This window comes from Vulpes lagopus, chromosome 10 (genome assembly GCF_018345385.1).
Source record: "Vulpes lagopus strain Blue_001 chromosome 10, ASM1834538v1, whole genome shotgun sequence".
Classification (NCBI taxonomy): Eukaryota; Metazoa; Chordata; class Mammalia; order Carnivora; family Canidae; genus Vulpes; species Vulpes lagopus.
The window spans coordinates 91,459,818-91,477,107 of record NC_054833.1 but is presented as its reverse complement, the minus strand read 5'-3'; positions in this window follow the sequence as shown (position 1 = coordinate 91,477,107).

Below are 17,290 nucleotides of genomic sequence, written 5' to 3'. Positions count from 1 at the left end.
CTCCCTGAACCAAAGGCAGACACTCAACCACTGAGTCACCCAGGTGCCCTGTGCTCTTTCTTTAATGTTGCTTTGGATATTCTTGGTTCTTTGCATTCTCAAATCTGTTTTAAAATAAGTTTGTCAATCTCTAACAACAATAACAATTAACTCCCAGTTAATTGTTTACCAATGGATTACCAATGGAATTACCAATGGAATTGTGTAAATTTAAGGATTCATGTAGGATACGGAACTCTGGGCAGAGCTGTGCTCCAGTCCTCACAACAATCCACCCACATGTCCACCAGTTCTGATGCCCCCTCTTCCTTCTTTCCAGAAGATCTGAATTTCCATCCATTTTTTTTCCATCTCAAGAACTTTATTTGCATTTCTCCTAACACAGCTTAGCTGCTGATGAATTCCTTCATGAAATGTCTTTACTTCACCTTCATTCTCAAAGATTATTTTTGCTGCATGTAAAATTTGGGGTTAACAGTTTTCTATTGCCATTGTAGCACTTTAAAGATGATCTACTGTCTTCCAGATTTTAATGTGTTTAATGAGAAATTCAGTGGTCATTTGGATCATTATTCTCTAGATTTTGAGTGCCATTTACTTTTGGTTGCCTCCGAGATTTTGTCTGTATTTTTGGTTTTCAGAAGTTTGACTCTGAAGTCCCTAAGTGTTCTTTCCCTTGTATTTCTTCTGCTTGGGGTCTAGTGAGTTTCTTAAATGTATAAACCTATGTCTTTGACCAAAGTGGTGAAATTTTCAGCTGTTGTTGGTCTGAATAGTTTCTTTGCCCCATTCTCACCTCTCTCTCCTCCATGACACCAATCATACACATAATAGACCTTTCAATATTCTCTTGTAGATCCCTGGGTTCTGTTAATTTTATTTTCAATATTTACCTCTCTGCTTCCAGATTAAATAGTTTCTATTGGTTTATGTTTAAGTTCACTGACTTTCTCTCTGTCATCTCCATTCTTCTATGAATTCACGATGAAAATCTCGTGAATTTTTAAATCTCAGACATTGTATTTTTTTAGTCCTAGAATTTGCATTTGCTTCCTCTTCAAAATTTTTAGTTCTCGGTTGAGATTTTCTGTCCTTTCACTTATTGCAAACATGATGTTTAATATTCTTGAGCATAGCAAAAATAACTCTGTGGAATTCCTTGCCTTCTGATTCCAACACCTGGACCACATCAGGACATCAGGGTTGGCTTCTGTTGGTTGTCTTCTCTCTTGAGAAAGTGTCATGTGTTTCATGTGTCAAGTAATTTTGGATTGTATCCTGGACATTGTGAGTGACCTGTTTTAGAAATGCTACACTCTGTTTTATTTGTTCCTTCACGTTTCCACATAAATCTTAGAATCAGCTTGTTGACTTCAAAAAGACTGCTAGGGTTTTGATTGGAATTGCATTCAATCCATAGATCAGTTTAGGAAGAATTGACATCTTCACGCAAGTGAGTCTTCCAACCCATGGATGTGGTATATCCCAACATTTATTTGGTCCCTATTTAAGTTCTCTCCGTGGTTAAGTTCTCACAGTTTTTCTGTGTAAAGTTTTCTTGCGCATCTTTCATGAGTTTATTCCTAGATACTTGATGTTTTGTGATGTTTCAAATGGCATTGATTCTTAAATTTCATGTTCCAACTGTTTTTGGAGACATTGAAATAGCACTGTTTGGGGATCTCTGACTCAGGCCCCCACCCTTCTGAGTGTTAGCTGAGTAATCTTGGGCCGATCTCCAGACTTCCATTTTCTTATCTGCACAGTGGAAGCCATGCTTATGTGCTGGATATTTGCTGAGTTTTTAACCCTCTGCATCCAGTGTCCCTTCTTTTTTGGTTTATGTTGCTCTGCTTATCTTCTGGAGGTCAGGATGGTGTTTACCTCACCCATAATTCCAGGGGTAGGCCTACAGTTCAGCCCATGCAATCAAGCATCAGTCCCCTTGGCCACCATGATTGGCATGTGACTCACTTACAGACAGTGACTCTGTGCTCTAAGGCTGTTGGAGAGGAATCAGATACCATTTGCCACTAAACCAGAATGAGGAGGGCTTGATGCGAGGGTTGTGGTGCCTATCTCACTACCACCAGCAAGAGACTGCCACTGCGCTTTCCAATTTCATGAGCAAATATTCCCTTTCTAGCTTTGGTCCATTTGGGCTAGGTTTTGTGTTGCTTGCCACTAGAGGGTCCTGGCCATGAGCAGTCAACTCTAAGGAACTGGCTTAACTGCAGACTGAGCTTAATTGTGAATGTCCTCCACTATCCTTGTAATTCCAGACAAATAAGATCTGTGATTGGGGCAAGTGAGAAGTGAAGGTCCCATTTAACTTTCACAGCAGAGGATGTGTGCCACCATACAAACCCTCACAAGGAAAGCAGAATTGGGCTGCTGGGTTCAGATCCCATGTCCTCCATATTCATATAGTCATCATAGGCAGCTGATTTCTCCTCACTGTTAATGGACTGCTGCGGTATCAGTGAGATGGGAATAATTCTGCCTCCCTCAGAATTCTAGTAGGTAGTAGAATTCGACAATATATATAGCCTGGCAGCTTGGCACATGGTTTGCACTCAAGACAACCCAACTCATTCTTATCACTACCACCTCAACCAGTATATGAATGTCCTGTGGCTACTGTAACAAATAACCAGTTATCACAACTGGAGATCCTAGCTTGATTAAATCTGCAAAGACCCTTTTCCAAAGAAGGTCACAAGTTCCAGGTAGATATGTCTTGGTGTAGAAAGGTACACTTCACCATCATCATCATCACTACCACCACCATCATCATCACCATCATAATCACCACCATAATCACCATCATCACCATCACCATCATCACCGCCATCAACTTCTTTCACTTGAGGACAAGATCCACATCTTCCTTGTATGCTCTTGGCACCTACCATAGGGCCTGACTTACGGTGAGAACTCAGCAAATACCTATGGAGTAACTGAAAGAATTTAGCATATTAAGCTCCAGCTATATACCATGTTCTTCATTTGAATACTTGTGGCATTGTATAGTGAGTTAGATGTTGGGACCTATGTTATGTCACATCACTCCTCAGGACAGTCAGCATTTTGAATCCATGTTATAAGTGAGGAAATCAAGGCACAGGAGAAGCTAGGCCCAAGGTCCCAGAAGTAGTGGTGGAGCTGGGATTTGAACACAGTCCAAGTGGCCTGGAGGCCTGTACTTTATCTCCACCAGGAAGCCCATGCAGAATGGCTTCTGCCCCTCCTCCCCTCATGCTTAGGGCACCGGAGCACCTACCAGATAGCAAACATAGAAGGGGTTTGAGAACTTCAGAAGGAAGCATACATCCCAGCCGTTCTGATAAAACAGAACCGGCATTTAGGAATCAAAGCAGGCGACCTGTGGCCACAGAAGAGATCACTGTGTGAGCGCTCCTTGTGCTGGAATCAATCCTGAGTGTGTGCTGACCACCCACTATGCGCCAGGCACCGCCATCTCCCAGGGGTGCCTTCATGAGCCAGACTTACACTTGGTCACCAGCCAGTCCCTGGCTCTGGTCTCTGGGGCCTGGGGCTCAGGGCTCCATCCAGAATGCTGAACAATCCGATGAAGAAACCAGCTTTCCAAAATACTCACTTATTAAAGGACAAAAGCAGCCCTCTCCCAGAGTGGCCCCCACACTGGCGGACTTGGGGAACGTGGTGAGCACAAGTCCCCGGTGCCCGCACATGAAAGCACCCCTATCCAGCTCAATTCCGGACGAGCATCCTCCCTCCAAATTATGAGAGAGGAAATGCAATATTATTTTAGGACTTGCCTCCGCATAATAGCTGAGGAGGGCAGAGAGAACAATCCGGCACTTATATCAAACACAAACAAGCCTGCTCTGCTCTCCTTGCCTCTGCCCCAGGAAGGGGATTTGGCATCATGGTTCTGTGCCTTTCTGGACAGAGTCAGTCACAGCCTGATTGGAACCGAGGAGAGAAGCGTGAGGAAGAGCCCAAAACCCGTCAAAGGCAGCTGCACAGGGCTCTTCTGAAGACAGGACATGGCCCTGCCACCACCTCAGACAGGAGGCAGGGCAGCTCTGTTGTTTCTCTGGGCTGGCCTACTGATGCCCTCTGGTCGCCCCTTCTCTGAGGACAGAGCTCAGTCATCGGCTACAGGCAGCCAGGGATGTGTGGCCTGGAGAGTGTGACTATGGGCGACCATGGCCTTTGCACTCCTAGCATCTGAGGGCTAGTCATCTCCATGTTCTTCCTTGGTGGGAGCAGTGGTGGGAGGGGCCTGGCTTTAGGAAGGGCATGAACCACTGACCTCCAGCCCCAATCTAGGAGTGAGCCCTTCCCCCGAGGAAGGTCCAGCACAGACATCTCTCCTGGGGCAGGGCTACCTCCTGCTGGGTGCCCACAGACAGGTCACCTGGCCTTCTGAGCCCTGGTGGCACTCCCACCAAGAGGACCCCATCCTGGCTGGCTCCAGTCTGGCAGCAAGGATCCAGAAGCTCACACAGCCTGTGACATGCATCCCACACACATCACCTGACCTAGAGGGTCCCTATTCAGCTGAATCACGTCAAAGCCCACTTACCAGACCATCCCCAGTCCCTACCCATCAAGTGATCATGGCCTTGCCTGACATGCAAGTGAAAAGCAAATGACGTGCCAATACACCCCTCTGGCCCGAGGCCTGCTGTTTCTTCCCTGGGCTCCTCTGCATTCCTCAGCAGGTAGGCAGAACTGTGTCTGTCCTGGTCGTTCTCAGGTCGGCATGGTGCTGGCACAGGGGCTCCAGTGGGGGCTGCCCGGCAGGACGAGGATGGCAGAGGCGGCTCAGGCCATGCAGGAAGAGCACGGGAATTGAAATTGGACACAGCAGGGTTTGCTGCCAGCCCATGCCCATCCCTGTGTGACCTTGGACAATGCCTTGGCATCTCTGGGCCCTGCCCCTCGTCTGGTGGTGGAGTGCTAATGTCACAGTTCACGTAGATGTCACAGAGCACGTTCACGTAGCTCTCCCCAAGCCTGTGGATGTTCTCCCATGGGAAGATGCTGTCCCACCGCCCCATCTCAGATGAGAGCAAGCTCTCATGGACCTGGGCAGACAGGTGTCATGGGAGGCCTGGGGAGCTCAGCCCCAGCTGCTGGAGGCTTGGACACAGTCACAGCAACCTGCTCCCACCCACTGTGCCTGCAGAAACCACACCGCCCGCTCCGTCCTGTCCTGCGACCCCACCTCCCATATCCCCAGGAGCCAGCTGGTCCTGGCAGCAGAGGCTCTCAGCACCTGGGCTAAAGCCACTTCTTGTAACTGCATTGCTTCCCTGTTTCAAAAATAATGCCTGTTCTTTAGGCAAAGGGTAGAAACTACAGCAAAACCCAAACAGGGAAATTTCAAAATCACCCTTGATTTAAGGGCCCAGAGACCCTGGGGCCGACTCTCCTGCAGGCATGCTGCCCCCAGGAGTGTGCACTGATTTTTGTTACCTCCATCATAGAACAGAAGTCCCTCATCACTGGCGTTTTACCCTTAACACATTCGGAGCGATCCCCTAGGACAGTGGCAGCGTGGCTTCCACAGGGCTCTCGGCTCCAGCATATCTAGCTAAGCTGCTCCTATTGCGCATGTTCATGCAGACTGCTTCTGCCTTTGATCCCACCAAGCGCAGCAGGGATGCCGCCTCACCCCCCAGCGGGATGCCGCTGAATCTGATTGTTCCTCAGGATGAATTCACAAAATGAAAGAATGTTCCAGAAAATAGCAGGGCGTGCGTTCTCCATGTCCCACGTCCTGGCCCACCCGGAGCATCCTTGATGATTTGCTGAGGAAGGCGGTATCACATCACGTCCTCTGACATCTCATCACAATGGGTGCGGGGCTCTGGGTACACTGCTGCTGCTGTGCACCTGCTTCTCACCCCTGGGCACCTCAGTGTCCCAGGCCAGCCCGAACAAAGGAGCACAGATTGGGCCTCTCAGGAAAAATAGAAACCTATGCTCTCCCAGTCTAGAGGCCAGAAGCCCAAAATTAATGTGTCACCAAAGGCTCTGGGGAGGGTCCTTCTTCCTCCCCCAGCCTCCAGGTCACCTCATTTAACCTGATCACACCTGCAAAGACCCTATTTCCAAGTAAGGCCACATCCACAGGTGCAGGGATTAAGCTTAACTATGTCTTACAGGGGACACAACTGGACCCATGACATAGCACTTGTCTCCCGGTGAATGGAAAGAGAAGGCTTTTCAGAGACGACAGATCTGGGAGCCGCTCCATGCCAGGCTCTGTGGGATCTGGGAGGGGCTCAGAGAGGAAACACAAGACCCCAGCTCTCGGATGATCACAGGTTGAGGATCCCAGGGACCAACCCTCCAGTCTGCAAGGATGGGATGACCTCTACCCCCTCGAGTATGTCCCAGTACCAGGAACAGTGGCCCCCAGATGTCTGCAGAGCGACAGGCTCTGTGCCTGGCTCTCCCCTGCCTGTCCCACATGCCCTCAGCCCTCCTTGAGAGGCGGGAACAGTCACTCTGAGGTCACCCTGAGGAGGAAACCAGGTCCAGGAAGTTCAAAGTATGCCCTCCAGGTCACCAAGGCTGGATTGCTGGTTCCACTGGACTCCCTAGAAACCCATGTCCTCCTGTACACTGCTTATTCCTTTTTCTCTGGAGATAGAGTGGCTCACCCAGGGTCACACAGTGAAGAAGCCTCAGAGCCAAGACTCAGAGGTGCCACAGATCCAGCCCCTCCCCTGACCTCAGCCCCTGGGAGTGCACTTCCCTCCAAATCCAATGACCTGCAACCGCAGCTGGAGACACTTCCACTCTGCAGGCTGCAAGCTGGCCTGTCTGTGTGGCCTCCCGGGTGCAGGCCAACCCAGCCGAGAAGCTGCATGCTTGTCCTCTGGCTGCTGGGCCACTCCAATCACATTCGTCTGTGCACACCCAAATATCTAGTCCCCGCGAAAGAAAGGAAGAAAGAAAGAAAGAAAGAAAGAAGGAAGGAAGGAAGGAAGGAAGGAAGGAAGGAAGGAAGGAAGGAAGGAAGGAAAGAAAGAAACACCATCACTTGGGGCTGGAGCCAGGTCAGCAGAATGCCCCTGGTATCCTGCCCTGGGATGCCCTGTGACAGAGGAACACTCTGCATGTTGTCAGGCACTCAGACACTCTGCTCATGCCAGCCAACAGGCCCCTTCAGCAGGGCCAGCTGCCTGTCAGCCACAGGAAGACAGGCCGGGACAAGACAAATATCCCTTGAGGGAAGACACACCATGTTCCCCGCTCTCACCCCCAACACTAGCATGGAGAGCAAAGCTAGTAGGGGCTTCTGCCCCTGCCCCTGCTGCCTATAGAAAGTTCCAGAGCATCTGCTCCAGAGTGAACTAGAAGCTGCTTATGTCCATTTGAAGACATCACTGGCCCCTTCCTACCTTTTAAGAAAACTACGTTCTTTGCTCTGTGTAGAATAACAAAAACAATAATGAGGAAGAGGAAGGAGAATTCCTGGAGCTCTAGTTGTATGTGGGCACTGGGCAACATTATATCTCATTCAACCCTAATGTGCCCCAGGTAGAGGGTCTAGGATTAGAGACGCTAATTTGTCCTAGAATCCACGTGCAGCCACAACATGTACAATCAGCTTCACACATGGGGCTTGGCTGTTCAAAGGGCTTGGCACACATCCAGTAGTATGCCCCCCCATAATAACCTTGTGAGAGAGGCTAGGCAGGACTGACCATCTCCGCATGACAGATAGGGAAGCAAGCCTAAGCTCCAAGGGGTGGGGTGATTGGTTCAGTCTCCAGAACACAAATCCACATGTTCTCATTTTTGTGTTGGAAAGCTATGCCATGGCTGACATGCGTTCATTGTCACCCTTGGAGCAGGTTTGGCTTGAGGGATTTGATGCTCCTGGTTCCTGCTCTTCTAGGTTGTTTAACTATGAGTGAACCCAGCCAGCCACCCAGTTCCCACAGTGGAGTTGGGCTGCTTACTCTAAGTGAAGTCGATGCATTTGTTATGCTTAATTTGGGGTTCTTGGAGGTGTCAGGATACATATAATGGGGTGTCAGGAGTCTTCTGGGTGTGCATGCACATACACAGAGAAGTAACCTTGAATAGATGTGTCTCTGCACATGTCAAATGCCGATTTGTTGCTAGACGTCTGGGTGAAGGCATGACCAAGATAGGCTTTGTTGAAACACAGAAAATGCAAATGTCTGAAGGAGGGAGGACTCCTGTAAAACCACTGGATGCTATAAAAAAAAAAAAAAAAAAAAAAGGCTGTTAGTTAGAAAACCTTAACCCTAGAAGAACCCTGTAGGCATTATCCAGCTCAATCCCATGATTTCATGGATAGGGAAGCCAGACCCCAGGAGGGGAGGCAGTGGAGCCAATGTCACTCAGAACATGGGTGCCCAGTCTGTTCCTGCTGTTGAGCTCTCTGCCCTCATGCACACTCCCATACCTGCCACCCAGTCAGAACTTAGCACCCCTGTGAGGTTTTGATGTAAGCAAGGCAGGTGAGAAATAGGAGTATTCTTTGAAGGAGAAAATTTGGGAGTACTAAAAACATTATCACCATCATCACCACCAACACCACCATCACCACCATCATCACCATCACCACCACCATCACCATTACCATCATCACCATCATTACCATCATCATCACTACCATTATCACCAACATCATCACTACCATCACCGTCATCCCCATCACCACCACCATCACCATCATCATCATCACTACCATCATCATCACCACCATCACCATCATCAGCACCATAATCACTACTATCATCATCACCACCACCACCATCACCACCATCAGCACCATCACCACCACCAGCACCATCATCACCATCATCATCACTACCATCACCATCATCATCATCATCATCACCATCCACTATCATCACCACCACCATCACAACCATCATCACCACCATAACTCTTGACCACCATCATTGCCATCAAAACTCTCATCACATAATGCGTTAGCAGTCCACTGGCTCTGTGTCACTCTCTTAACCACTTTACACACATTATGTTATTGGACCATCTTGACAACCATATGAGTTAGTTTCTATATATTCCTCCAGTTTGCACGGGAATGAACCAGAGCTCAAACAAGAAATGTGGTTTGCGGGATCCCTGGGTAGCTCAGCGGTTTAGCATGGGCCTTCAGCGCAGGGCGTGGTCCTGGAGTCCCAGGATCGAGTCCTATCAGGTTCCTTGCATGGAGCCTGCTTCTCCCTCTGCCTGTGTCCCTGCCTCTTTGTGTGTGTGTATGTCTCTCATGAATAAATGAATAAAATCTTTAAAAAAAAAAAAAAAGAAATGTGGTTTGCCCAAAGTTGTACAGCTGGCAAATGCAGGGTGGTCTCCCCCACTGCCCACAGTCGCACATTGCTAGAGACGCAGCGGCTCACTGATGTACAGCATGTGGGGTGTCTCCCTGTGACAGTGGGAATATGTCCCAAAGATTGGGGGCAAGTAAAGTGAAACAAAGATGTGTAGAGAGTGAACAGAGCAAGACGGGGCGGACAGTGGTCAAACCCTTCAGCAGGACAAGATGGCAGTACTTCCCCTGGCAGGGATGGGTGGGGAGCCACACAGAGGGCCTCTTGGCTTCTTGGCATCGACGCAAGATGTGAAGCCCCCTCAGAAGAGATGGTCCAACCCTAGTTTGTTCCAAGCTGTCTCTGCCTCCCTGGACCTCAATTTCTTTATCTGCAGAATGAAAAGTCTGGACCAGGGAAGCCCGGGTGGCCCAGCGGTTTAGCGCCGCCTTTGGCCCAGGGCATGATCCTGGGGACCCGGGGTTGAGTCCCGCTTTGGGCTCCCTGCATGGAGCCTACTTCTCCCTCTACCTGTGTCTCTGCCCCTCTGTGTGTGTGCGTGTGTGTGTGTGTGTGTGTGTGTGTCTAATGAATAAATAAATAAAATCTTTTTTTAAAAAAAAAGTATGGACCAGGCTTCCTCCAAGAGTCTCCCACATGTCCCCCAAGGTGGCCCTAATATCCTCAGGTGCTGAGAACTGTCTGTGTCATGTGGTTACACCATTATGAAGCACAAATGTTCCCTGGAGGGAGCAGGCTTAAAAGAAGGGGTCTCAAGTGTCCAAGAGGAGATGTACATGTGGTGAAAGGACAGATTTAAGCCACCAGGGGTGTGTGGAGCACCACACAAGGTCAGGCATCATCTGAGGAGTGGGGCATGTAAAGATGAGTAAGACCCAGCATCCCAAGGTCCCAAGGCAGAGGAGACAGCCATGCAGACAGGAGGCAGGTGTAGGGTACAGCAGGAAGTGTGCGTGCGGTGACCATGGGGTCTACAAGAGGAGGTGGCTTCTGAGTGCGTCTTGGAGGATGAATAGGAGTTTGTTAGACTGGCAAAGTGGGCAGGGGGAAGAAACAAGTGCAGGGCAAGTGAGGGGCGCTTAGAGTGATACAGAGCAGCTCAGTGAGGCCCAAGTCGAGGTGGGGAAGGCAGAGACAGGGAAGAGGAGACACAGGCCCTGGAGCAGGAAGGTAGATTGGGGCTTGTGTGGAAAGGCCTTGAGCCTCCAGCTGGGTGTGCCAGTCATCCCGTGGGCACTGGGAGGCCATGAGGGGCTGATGAGCAGGGCATGACATGACAAAGTCCATGTTCTAGAAGGACCGCCCTGTGGTGCTCATGGACGGTTCTGCAACAGGAAGGATGCAGTTCTGTTACTGACAGTCACCCACTAGTGCAATTCCCACACAACTAGAACTGTGATCACATGTGATTGCGCCGGGGTCCGGGACTACTGGTCCTGAGCAGCTGCATCCATGGCCCGGAGGCAAGCTGCTCCTTGTGGGCCTGGCAACGGCGCGGCGCCCTACATGACGCAGAAGTATTTTGTTTGCTCGAACACCTGGCAGCAAGACACCCAGACAACGCAGGGCCCAAGAGAACTGGCTGCCCTCGCCCAGACCTCGTGGACACAAGAGCACCAGCTCTGTGGGCGTAGGCAGCAATGGGAAGCTCAGCATTCCCACGTCAGTGGGTCCAGTGCCCTGGCCAGGTGGTGACCTCAGCCCAGGTGTGACCAGGCCCCAGGTGCCCGCTCCCATCTGCAGAAAGACTGGGAGCACGATGAGGACTGGTAGGTGGGAGGGCCAAGCTCGCTGGTTGAGTGGTACTGTCTGCCCTGCGTGCTGGAATGGAGCGATCTGAGCAGCAGTTCCGTCATTCAATATTTCGTCTGACGCGGCTCCTGGAGGGGATGGGGCGTAATGGGGCACGTGCAGTCTCCTCTAGTGGGTATGGAGGTTTTGTAGAATGAAACAAGCCTCCAAGAGATTGTCCTGCCCCACATGGAAGCATGTGTCCCTCAGGCAGCCCCAGCACCTCGGTGACCGTGGGCTGGTCGAGTGGTCAACGCTGGGGTCAGTGCAGGAGAGAAAATGCTCTCCTCTGGCTACGGTGACAGGGGTTTCTGGGGGCAGTCCCAGCCAGGAGACGCCGCTGGTGCAGGTCCTACAGAAGAGGGGCCCAGAGGCTGGAGGTGGGCAGAACTTGCCAGTTTTGGGACTCTTCTGATCACATATAAGTGACGGCCCCTGTGGAGGTGTGGGGGCATGTGAAGGAGAAAACAAGTGCCCCAGGAAAGTTACTGAGAATGGTATCAACAGGTAGCACCCATTGGATTCCCAGTTCGTGGTGCAGCCGTCAGTAGCCTGCAGACCTCCAGGGCCAGGACTGGGAGACTGAGCCAAGGGGTGGGAAGTCCCCTCGCCAAGGTCTGCAGGGCTGTGAACCCAGAGCTCTGTGATACTACATCTCAGACCAGACCCCGGGGCCCATACAGCCTGGCGGGTCCCCAGGTACCTTCACCTGGGGCCATGCCACCAGAGAGACAGTGGTGACACAGCCCCACCCTCTCCATTGTCAACAGGTTGCCCTCCCGCCATCCCCAAGCTCCTGTTCATTCGTCCACTCAACAAACAGTTTACTGTGTCCAACCCTAGTGCAGGCACCGAGGTGTGAACACACACTCACATGGGCATATGCACATGCACACTCACATGTGCACGCTGACACACACGTGTGTGTGTGCACGTAATCACAGACATGCGTTCACTCTCATGCGTACTCTCACACGCATGTGGACACAGGTATATGCCCACATTGGCATGCACACATGCAACTACACACACACACTCTCACTGATAAAAACACGGGCACACACATCTTCTAATGCACACACAGAGCTGAGGTCAGCCCACCTACCTGTTGCCGTGCCCTCCTGTCCTGGTGTTGGTGTCTTCCTGGAGGAGGTATTCTTTCAGGCACCGCCCAGGGGAGGCAGCATCACCCTGTGGTGCCTGGTGGGGTGTGGGGTGGACACCAAGGACAGCCCGTGCTCGGGCCCAGGGCTGCCCGAATGTCTACCTATGTCCACAGCGGGACTGGGCTCAGCAGGCTGGTTCCAGACCCAAACCCACCAGCTCTGTAGTCAGACAGGGCCCCCACTCGCCTCTGCAGGCTGGACACCCCGAGGCCATCGGCCTATCCCTGTCCCTTCAGAGACTCACAGACATCTGACCACCAGCCTTTGTCCACCATGAAGCTGTCAGCGGGGCCAGAGCAGCAGGTGGCAGAGCCGGGGGCGCGATGTTCCTTTAATGTCACTAAATGGAAGAAGAGCTGGCCTGAGTTTGGGGCCAGAGCGGGATGGATAAGCCATTTGGAGAGAAAGTGATCCCAGGGAAACTTGCCACATTTTTTCTTGAAGAATGTTGGAAGTTTTGGTGGCCAGGTATGGAAAAAGAAACCCTCTGTACACTGAAGTCATTCACGACGAGTGGAGCGGAGGCGTTTACACAGGCCCAGGTGGTGAGGGCACGCCGCTCGCAGAGCCGCCCCTGCTACAAGGGCCGGTTGTGTCCGCACGCCTCAGCCAGTCACCCCGAGCAACACGAAAACACACATCAATGCGCCTTTTACAGCGGGGCCTTCCTCACAGGCTCCGAATACACGACCAAACTGAACAAAATGTAAATTTGTAGTTATAGGAAAAAAAACAAGGACAGTGGCGTTTGGAGCAGGACAGCTGGCTCCTTTCCTGCAGCCGGGCCCGGTGTCAGGGGGCGTCCAGGATGCGGAGTGCAAGGAGGCTGGACCCCGAGGCCCCAGGCCAGAGCTGAAGGCTGCTGTCCTGCCCGGGGCCTGCCCGGGGCACTACCACTCCTCCGGCCGTGCTTGGGTATCTCCACCGGGGCCCTCGCTCTGCAGCCACCCCATGAAAGGGCCCATTCATGCACCAGGCTGCTGGCTCGGGTTCCCGCGGCCTCTGTTTTCCTTTCATTAGAAGGATTCCCATATTGAAGGCCCGCAGCAGGCTGTGTCCAGGATGCTCTGCCGAATGCCGCGAGGCGCACAGCTGCCCAGCTGCCCGTGGGTCCCAGCATTTTCACGGACGAGTCTGGCTTACCAGGCCCGAGGGGGAGACTGAGGCCCAGGTCACATGGCTGGCAGATAGCAGAGTTGGGCATTGGATCTGGGCCACCAGTCGCCTGCCGGCCCTGCCGGGAGGGGCTCAGGAAACACTGGCGTTCTGAGCCAGAGTGGAGGGCAGGGAGGGCTTCCTGGAGGCAGAGGAGCTGATCCCGGGAAGTGACAGAGGTGGGCGGTGGGCTCTGGGAAGTCCTGCGTGCCCAGACCCTTTCCCAGCCTGTGGGCCCCGTGACCCTGCCCGGCCCCTACGTGTCAAAGTGTGTCAGTGTTGGTGGCATGTGTCTGTGCCTGGGACCCTCCTCAGGAAGGGCGCCCCTCCACGCTCCCTTTTTGCTCACAAATGGGGCCATTTAAAGACAGGAAGACAGGGGCAGAAAGCATCGGCTGGGGTCTGAGTCATGCGCCACCGTCAGTCTGGAATGTCTCCTTGGAAGGGCTCGCTGGGCTCTGGCCCCACCCGCCGCCACTCACCCGGCCTTGCTCCCTCCCTCCCGCCTCCTCCCTCCTCCCTCCCTCCCTTCCCATCTGCCACCCCCATCGCCATGACCAGAGACCCCCGAAAATGCCAGGGTCTTCCATGTGGCCACACAGGAGCCGAGCTGCAATGGACGCTGTGCCTTTGGTAGGTAAAGATTTTCATTTCCACGTGTGTGTTCCTTTCTGTGCTCTAGAGCCTGTAGGTTTTTCCTGATGCCCTAGACCCCGGGGCCAGGTGCCAGAGGGCATGGGGGGCATCAGGGCTTGGCAGCGTCTGCTGGAGGACAAACACTGGGTAAGCTCACTTGCTCCTCCTCCTTGGATGCTGTTCTTGGATCTAGCTTTCCCCGAGACCCCCAGCCACCATCAGGGGGAGCGGGGCCTGCTTCATCGTGCCTCGGGGGGCTGGCACTGCCCTCCTAGACTCTCGATTCTCCCTGAGGGGGATGATGTCACTACTGCCAACTCCTGGGCAGGCGGGCAGAGACTGAGAGAGGTTGCTGACTTACCCAAGGGCACACAGCTAGTAGGGAGTGGGGGGCAAGGCCAGGCCTCCGAGTCGTTGGGCTGCTTGGTGATTTCTGGCAATGTTGGTTGTGTTCCTACTTTCCAGTCATCGGGGCTAGGCGCACAGATAACTGGAAAGCCTCAGGTCCCATGTGCGTCCCTCTTTGCTGGTAGCTACGCTCACGTGTGACAATGTGACAAGGCATGAAAGCCTCCACATCCACACGTTTTACCCAGCAGCAAAGACACGGGGGGGGGGGGGAGCAGTGGGGGGGGCCCTCTGTAATGCTGAAGTGTGCCCCCACACACACCTCGGCCAGGGGCCCCACGGCCCCTCATAGCCCTGCCCTTGACCTGGGCTTGGCAAGGCGTCAGCAGGCATAGGGGCAGCTGCTCAAGGGCCCGGATAGGCTGTGCCAGTAACTCCTGCCTCTCCAGCCTCTGTCTCCCTGGCTGGCAAATGGAGCTAAGGAGCCTGAGGGAGCCCATGGGTCACAGGTCACCTTGCCACGGAAGCTCCAGGAGGGCATAAACATCCAGCATGCCAGGTCACGGCCCCCGGCCTGCTCCCAGGTTAGAGTCCGGTCTCCCAGGGACGAGGGCCTTGGCCTCGGGAATCCCACCAGGTCTGCGGTGGACCCTGCATACAGGGCAGGGGCCGGACATGGCTTTCAAGGTGTGAGGCCTCCCGCACGGATGGATGTCCAAGGCCAAGGCGCTGTCATTGTCAAGCTGGAGCGGCCATGTGACACTATGCCCCTGGAATTTGCCGAACGCTTCTCACTCCTCCCACCCCTGCTCTGGCTTTGAGTACGTGGTTTCATTTTGACATCAGGCAGAAGGCAAGGGGATGACTCAGGAGCACTGACCGGCTTTCCTGGCACGCGCGGGGGCCCAGGGAGCCTCTTCCCCTTGAGAGTGGCCAGTGGCGGGTGTCAGGCCCCTGGTGGCAAAGGAGGTATGGCCGGGGAAGGTGAGCTGGGCTTGAGCTCTGTGACTTCGGGCTAGTTGAGTCAGCACCTCTGCTGTGCCGACTCCTGGCGGAGAGCGAGATTCAGCACGGATGGGCATTTCCAGCCCTGTTACTTCTCAGAATAAGGGAGCAGGGACTCCCCTGGGCAAGACCTTGCCAGCCCATGCCACCCCCGCACCCCCTCCCGCTGGGCAGCTCCTCCTGGGAGGGATGGACGAAGCTTCCCTCAGCCTTTGGGAACTGGGAAGAGGGGAAGGGGCTGCCTGCACCAGGCCGGGAAGTGCTTGGGGTCCACCTCCAGGAGACTGTACCCCTGCAGTATCACTGACATTTGGGGCCACACAGATAATTCTTTGTTCTGAGGCCATGCTGTGCATCATAGGAGGTCCAGCAGCCTCTCTGGTCTCTGCCTGGCAGATGCCATCACAGCTCCATAGTTGTGACAGTCAAAAATGTCTGCAGACATTGCCAAATGTCCCCATGGGGGGCATCATCGCCCCCAGGTGAAAATTGCTGGGTTATGTGAAGCAGGTGGACCTGGAGGTTTGGAGCAGGAGCTCAGGGGCTGGCCTGGTCGCTGGCTGGAGGGCTAAGGCCCCTAGCTCTGTTGGATAGGGGCCCTGGGGCAGAAGAGGCACGTTCGAACCCTCCCTGTGCAGTGGGAAGTGTAGAAGCCCACCTCCTGGGGCCGTCAGGGCCATAGCTCAGCTCAGCACCTGGCCCAAGGGGGAGAGCCTGGCCGCTCTTCAGAATGCTGCGTGGGTGTGGCAGTAAGCCCAGCGTTTGCCGACCCTCACACCCAGAGGGGCGCTCAGGTGCACCATGGGCTGCCCACGCACACATGCACACACACACACACACACACACACACACACACATTCTGAAACCATGGACTTTCTTAGAAACAAGAAGAGGCCCAGTGGGAAGGCTCGGGAAGCAAATACCATCTGGAAACTTCGTCCGAGGCAGGGGACCCCCATGCCAGAAACATTAGGAAACCAACTTGATTGAAATACCGATTAACTGGAGGCGGGGGGTTCTTAGCCCCTTCCTGTGCTGATTTTCATGGAGAAGGAGATCCCAGGACCCGGAGGCCCAGAATGATGCCCCGGAAATGTGAGCTGAGGCTTGGGCTTTCTGAGTGCCCAGCAGGACTGGGCAGCGGGGGCCTCTGAGTCCCTTACCCCTGGTTCAGTTCAACTTGTCCAGTCCACCGGCAGAGATGTCCTTCCTCCACTGGAGCGAAGAGCCACAGGAAAATAGACCTTGATATGCGGTGTGTTTTAGCTTATCATAAATCGAATGTGGAGGGCTCAGAGCCCCAGCACATTGCCCTGGGAGCGGGGGGCTGGGGGCCAGGCCACTGGCTCCTCTCCAAGCAGCATGCAGGACTCGGGCCAAAGGCCCCGTGTGTCACCTATACCTTGCTTTACATGATAAAGGTGCTCCTGGGGGGGGGGGTGAAATTTGAACTTGAGTAAGTTAAAGCTCCCCTAGCAGGCTCTCAGGGAGACACTGTTCACAGGACGGATTCTGCAGGGATGCCGGTCCACAGAGTGAAGAAACCACCCACCCCCCGTCACCCCCCACACCTGGTGCATCTACTCCGCCGGGTTTTCTGAAGTTGAGGAGGGAAGACGGTTGTCCTCAGTGGGTGCCTCCCTGACCTGAAGGGGGCCCACGCTGGCACACCAGGGGCCAGCCAGTGTCCCATGCCCTGAGCTGTGTGGCCTTGGGAAGGTCCCTTGACTTCTCTGAAGCTTGATGTCCTCATCTGTGAAGAAAGCCATGCCACGTGTGACATTTATGGGCCGACCCGCTCTAGGGCCTGCGTGGCTCCCACTCCCCACTGTCTGTGTTCCAGAA